The sequence below is a fragment of the Capricornis sumatraensis genome, chromosome 9, assembly GCF_032405125.1.
Source record: "Capricornis sumatraensis isolate serow.1 chromosome 9, serow.2, whole genome shotgun sequence".
Taxonomy (NCBI): Eukaryota; Metazoa; Chordata; class Mammalia; order Artiodactyla; family Bovidae; genus Capricornis; species Capricornis sumatraensis.
Genome location: NC_091077.1, coordinates 45,315,705 through 45,322,740, shown reverse-complemented (window position 1 = coordinate 45,322,740; position 7,036 = coordinate 45,315,705).

Genomic DNA, 7,036 nt, shown 5'->3' with positions numbered 1-7,036 from the left:
AGGTTGTGGTAATTTGTTACAGTGGCAACAGGAAACAGACACATGGGGCCTCAGCCGTGCCCCTGTAAACAAGCCTCAGAGTGGCCGGGGGGCCGACACACTGCACCTTCTCCACAGGCGCCCCAGGCTCAGCCAGTGGGGCCTGGAGTTATTTGGACTGATCTTGTGGGTTTTCTTTGGGCTTCTTGATCCCTGGCTGCATTTCCTCACGGAAGGACCTGTTGCTTTGCCTCTTGTTCCCACTGGGGGGTGCCCTGTGATGAGGGCAGGGAGGAAAAGAGTGAGAGAGGCTTTGCAGGGTGGGCCCTGTTGGGGGTTGCTGGGCCCTTGCCTTGAGACCAGCCCCTCAAAGGTCAATAGTGCCCTCTGGCTCCCATGCATAATTAGAGCCCTTGCTCTGGCCTCTCTCCCTAGACGGGCCTTGGTTGAGGGCACCTGGAAAGAGGGCTCTGCTCTCCACTTGGCCCGGTTCTCTACTGTGTTCCCAGCACGGGCGCAGCAACGCTAACGGAGCAGGTGGTCAAGAGTTGTTTGCTGAATACACCATTATCTCTGTACCCGGACACACACTAGGTACCTACACACAAGTGAGCACACAAGCACCCCCAGGGAGGAATGCGCACACACACACACGCACACAGGAACGTGTACACATGCACCTTAATTCAGCAAATATTTATTGAGGTCCTGTTTGTGCCCAGGAGTGCCCTATATACTGGAGCTATAGCAGTAAATAAATTAATGCTAAATAAAGAGAAATAAGAAGGTAGGCATGCGCATGAACACAGACATGTTAAAACATAAAAGATGCTCAGGAGGAAAAAGAAGATGAGAGAAATAAAGGTGTTATCTGTAATTTCTCTGGATGGTGGGGCCATTGGGTAGTCTATCCTTACTACCCATATGCACACACACACATGTTGTTGAAATTCACACGTCTTGTTGAACTCCTCTACTTAAGGAAGAGGAACCTCTGTTTTGTGGAGACAGTTAGGATGCCAGCTAGCTTAGTGGGGCCTTGGAAGTTTTCATGAATCCACTTGTTGGGCCCAGCAGCTGAGGAGGACTAGGCAGGAAGGAGGGGGGAGATTTCCCACTGATAGTTGGTGGGTAGCCAGATGCTGGCTGCCGTTGGTGGGTACACACACCTGCACACCACGGGAGCTAGAGCTGGGCATGGGGAGGGACCGGGACCCCCACAGATGTCTGAGTCCACCTCCCTCCAAGGGGGGAATGAGCCCCTACAAGTTAGGCCTTGAATCATAACCCACCTGGGATCCTGGAGAAAGCCCAACATTAGGGCCTTCTCAATGCTGATCTGATCTTTTAAGAGACTGGGCAGGGAGAGAGGGTACTGAACAGGAAAGAGCCTGGTTGGGATGGGGGAAAGGCTGGCTTTGAGTCCAGGCTGTCATTGGCCAGCTGAGTGACCTTGGGCTGGTTGATGAGTGTCAGCTTCCTTATCTGTGAAATAGGCTGATGAAGGCACCAACTTGTCAAGGGTGGAGGGAGGATTAAGAGTCAGGTGCTTAAGTTGTTGCCAAAGAACCAAAAAATGGTCATAGCTTAAGAAAATCGAGACACTCAATACAAAGTCTACTCAAGCCATCCTAGACCCAAATGACGGGGGAGGAGATGAGGAATCCCCACAGCCTAAAATCCTGTTCCAGGCAGGTTGAATCCTGGGAGGGGTATGGCCCACGCTGACCAGGTGCTGATTTGCTGTGTGACCTTTAGTAAATTGTTTTGCCTCTCTGAATGCCAGCTGTCCCATTTGAGTTCATGAAGCTCAAATGAGACTGTGTATTTGAAACTTTTAGGATAAGCAAGGAATTCTCACTCAGCTGGGAGCATCTCTGGCTATCCTTGGATATTCATTCTTTTTTTAAAATTATTTTTTAAAAGTCTATTGAATTTGTTACAATATTGTTTCTGTTTTATGTTTTGATTTTTTGGCCATGAAACATGTGGAATCTTAGCTCCCCGACGGACCAGGGATTGAACCCAAACCCCCTATGCTGGAAGGCAAAATCTTTAACCACTGGATTGCCCAGGAAGTCCTGGACTTGCATTATTGATGATACCACTCTGCCAGGCCAGCTGACCCTTAGTCGCTGACCACAGTCCTCCTGCTGCCTCTCACAGCAGGCTCATGGGTGTTCACTGAGGCTGTTGACAGGATCCAGGAGCACCAGCTGGGCCTCTGCAGGCCTGGGTTCAGTTGCTCCTGTTTCCTCATCTGAACTCAGGACACGACCCAGGCAGCGTCTCCAGCCAGCATGGCTCCCGGAGCCCACATGTCCTGGGTGTCAAGATGGGGAGTCCCCAGTCTCTTGGAACATCCTGGATTCTGCCCTCTGTGAGCTCCCTCCTGGAGGTGGAAATATGGGGGAAATACAAGTCCTACAGGCAGATGAATCAGAGCCTGGCCAGACCCTCCCTGTTGGCACCAGTACTGAGGGGGTCTCACCTGCTGACCTGGTGTTCCCATGAGGCTGGGCTCTGGGCACGTTCACCTTCCTGGTTCCTCGGCGTGGCCTGTGGGTCTGTGGGCTGCTGAGATGGGAGTGGGTGGTCAGGTCGAGTCACTGACCCGGTGTCCATTGCTGCGCCCCATCTTCTCACCAGTCCTTGCTAAGCGAGGAGGCCCAACCCCCCAGGGCCTGGTCCCCTGCCAAGTCCGCACTGCCCAGGGTGATCGGGAGGGGTGGCTGCAGCCTTGCGCCGCTGTGATGGCTGTCCGACCTGGGTCACTGGTGCCGGGTCGGTGGGTAGCCTTGTCTCCGAGCCTGCCACGCCCTCCCTTGACTCATTCGGAGGCAGCACTTCCAGGAGGGTTTTTGGCCTCTGAATTCACCTTTGGTTTGGTTTCTGCTGGGGCAGCTCAGAGCAGTTTTGTTTTTAAGTGCAAACCCACAGAACTGCTTTCCCCTTTCTCTGATCCCCCAAAACAAACAAAGGATGTTGGTCTGCATTTTGGTTTGTTTTGAAGATGAGGGAAATGGGTCACCTCAGGAGCTTCGAGGGTGGCCAGGCTGGTCAGGGAAGCGTGAGAGTGTCTGGTGAGGGCTGGGTGGGGGCCCCGGGTGGCGCCTCACTCCCTCCCTGGGCGGGCTGGCCAGCCCACCCCATCCCGTGTGGGCCCTGCTTCCATATGGTTTCCAATCACCAACAGGGATGCTTGGAGCTGGGGACTCCTCGTGGGGCGGGAGGCCTGGGTCTGAGGCATGCCTCTGAGGCCCCTTTCTGTGTGATGTTAGGCAAGGCCTGCCCCTCTGTGAACTTTCATATCCTCCCTGGTGAAACTGGAATTGGCTCCACGTTGCCCTCTGGGGAAGTAAGGGTAATTCAGAGAGAAACGCCTTCCTGGAGTCCCCTCCTTGTTATTTTTGGATTAGACACTATTGGGTAACTGGGTTTTTCTCTAGAGGGCATTTGGAGGTGGAGAACTGGTGACTTCTCTTAAGGCGTGAGCACTGTCTGCTTAGAGGGTTCTCTCTTGGTCATCAAGTGGGGAGGTAACTTTCTTGTGGACTCTGGGAACTAAGGCCCCACACCTGGTCCCAGGAGGGACCTATTTTGGTGTTCCTGGAGCTCCCTACCTACAGAGGGTACGCTGGCACCCCTTGTTTTCTTAGTTGACCAGATCACAGGTGTGGGGGAATGTGCTTTGTATGTGTGTGACAGGGGCACTCTTTTCGGGATCCCCTGCAGCCCACTAAGGGCCACATGGGCTCCAACCAGAAGCAATCTGAAAATTTTGGGGAAATGTCTCTGGGCAGATACCCCACACTCTTAGGGTGAAAAAACAAAAAACAAAAAACACATCTCTAGTGGCTGGAGGCTTGGAGAAGGCAATGGCACCCCACTCCAGTACTCTTGCCTGGAAAATCCCATGGACGGAGGAGCCTGGTGGGCTGCAGTCCATTGGGTCGCTAGGAGTTGGACACAACTGAGCAACTTCACTTTCACTTTTCACTTTCATGCATTGGAGAAGGAAATGGCAACCCACTCTAGTGTTCTCGCCTGGAGAATCCCAGGGACGGGGGAGCCTGGTGGGCTGCCGTTTATGGGGTCGCACAGAGTCGGACACGACTGAAGCGACTTAGCAGCAGCAGCAGCAATAGTGGCTGGAGGCTAGTACCTTAATCCCTAGGACTTTGTCTCCTCCCTGCGACCCAGCAGCCCCTTTCGGCCTGATTCTATCGCCATCTGGTGGCCAATTCTCTAATAGCAACCGGGTCTCCGCCAGGCTGTAGAAGGTTCTCAGCCCTGGCTGCGTGGTAGTCACCAGAGAGAGCTTTTCAAAGAACTGGCCGCCCCCTCCCCCGTCCTCCCCCCCCGCCCCGACCAATTAAAGCGTCATCTCTGGGGGTTGGGGCTGGCATTAGGGGCTGGCAGGGCTCTCTGGGAGATACCAATGTGACGCTGCGGTTGGACATCACTGTGCACCAATAGTTTGTTTCCCTGGTCCTCAGCCCATCAGCTGGGAAGGGTGTGGGAAGAAACTCCAGACACTTTCTGAAGAACACGCTTCGCTTCCCTTGTGTGGACTCGCTCCAGTGCTCTGAATATTCAGAGGCAGGCAGACCAGTGAGTCATGACCAGGACCGTGGAAAATGTGGCAAGTGAAGAATGTGTCTGTGACTGGCCTTTACATCAGTGTCTGTTGACATTTCGCTGAGGGCCACAGGTTTTCTATGGGCGTTTGTTCATTTTATGTCTTGTCTCAGTGATAATATTCACAAGTCAACATAGACATGTCTTGCATTACCTGGAGGGCTGTTAACTGACTCCCTGGTTGATTTTCGTTAATTTTTTGGGTATAAGAAATATTGTCATGGTTTTAGGACAAAAAGATAAACTCAGAGAGAGCACTCCCTCATCATGACTTCTATCCATCCCCCTTCCCTCCTCCTCCTCATCCTTTTCCATCGTAGGTAAGCATCCTAATTGATAATTAGTTTCTGCTTCCTCATTTTTTTTCCAGAATGAGCAGATATACATATATTTTCTTATACTCCTTTTTATCTTCTATGAAAATGTATCATGCCATAGATACTCTTTTGCCTTTTTTTTTTTTTTTTGTGCTTAGCATCTCTTGGGAATCAGTTTGTACTAATTTCCTCGTTTTTGTTTATAGCTGCATACTGTTCCATCAAGTGGTCACATCAGAGTTTATTCAACTACTCTCCTATGCATGAACACTTAGTCATTTCCAGAGTTTTGCAGTTACAGACAATTCTACATCAGATAATCTTGTGCATGCATATTTCACATTGGAGGTGTAGCTTCCGAGTAAACTCCTAGAAGTGGGTGGCTGGGTCAGAAGGAAGGCACACATGTAGTTTTGTTAGGCAATATATTAGTTTCGTAATGTTGCTGTAACAAGTTGTCACCATTTTGTGGCTTGTGAAAGTCTTTCAGTTGTGTCCAGCTCTTTGCAACCCCATGGACTGTACAGTCCCTGGAATTCTCCAGGCCAGAATACTGGAGTGGGTAGCCTTTCCCTTCTCCAGGGGATCTTCCCAACCCAGGGATAGAGCCCAGGTCTCCCGCATTGCAGGAGGATTCTATACCTTCTGAACCACCAGGGAAGCCCAAGAATAGGGGAATGGGTAGCCTATCCCTTCTCCAGGGGGTCTTTCTGACCCAGGAATTGAACTGGGGTCTCCTGAATTACAGGCAGATTCTTTACCAGCTGAGCTATCTGACAAGCTTAAAGCAGCATGAATTTGCTGTCTTACAGTGTTCAGTTCAGTTCAGTTGCTCAGTCGTGTCTAACTCTGCTACCCCATGGACTGCAGTAGAGTTCTAGAGGCCAAATATTGGAAATGATTTCGCTGAGCCCAGATCAATGTATTGTCAAGGTCATGTTCCCTCCATGTTTCTAGGAGAGAGTCTGTCTCCGTGCTTTTTCCAGCCTCTAGACTGGACCTGCATCCTTCGGTTCCTGGCCTCTCTCCAATCCTCAAACTAGCATGTAGCGCTATTCAGTCTACTACAGGTAATGCATGCTTCCCTGAACTAAGTGGATTTGATCCTTACAGATTTATTCCAAGTCTTCATTTTCCCGTCTGTAAAAGGCAAGTGTAAGACCAGAAGGTCTTTGAGGTTCTTCGCTGTCTGAAATCCTATACCTGGGTTGAATTCTCTCGTAATCAACTGGAATGGTCAGTAATGGCTACTTCTAAATCTGACAAGGTGGTCATCCAGGGCTGCTTTGGGACACAGTGTGAAGTCCTTGTCCATATCATGAATGACAAGTGATGGTAATGAAAGTGGTGGGTGACGAGGGCAGTCTTCCTGTGGGGTCCCCTGGGCTCCCTAGGGGTGAGAACTTGTTCTAGAAAATCTGGGCCTAATTCGTGATTCTAGCACAAATGGAGAGGTGAGGAGAAAACTTTTCTACCCCAAAACCTGCTGGCCTGAACTTTCTTCTTATTAGAGCTGCCAGACAGACCTTGAGAGGCTGTGAGTTCCCTGTCGCCAGGAAGATCTGAACAGAGGGCAAATGACTCGAACATATTCCAGGAGGACCTGTGCATTGTTTAGGGGCCTCACGGTCCAACATGTTAGGCACTAGCTACCTGTGCTATTTAATGCTTCATGCTTATCTCGTATTTAAAAAAAACGTAAACTCTTTATTTTGAAACAATTATAGACTTTCAGGAAGTTGCAAAAACACTGCGAAGAGGTCTCATGTACCCTTCGCCCGTTTCTTTCAATGGTTGCATCTACTATTACTGTAGTGCGATATCAAGACCAGGAAACTGATGCTGGTACAGTGTGTGTATAGTTCTGCATCATTTTCTCACATGTGTAGGTTTATGTAACCACTACCACAATCAAGAGATGGAGCTACTCCACGGCTGGGACTTCCCTGGCGCTCCAGCGGCTAAGACCCTGCACTCCCAGTGCAGGAGACCCAGGTCCTGGTTGGGGATCTAGGTCCCACACGAGGCAACTAAGATGCCGCAGCTAAGGGCTTCTCCGGTGGCTCCGTTGGTAAAGAAACTGCCTGCAGTGCAGGAGA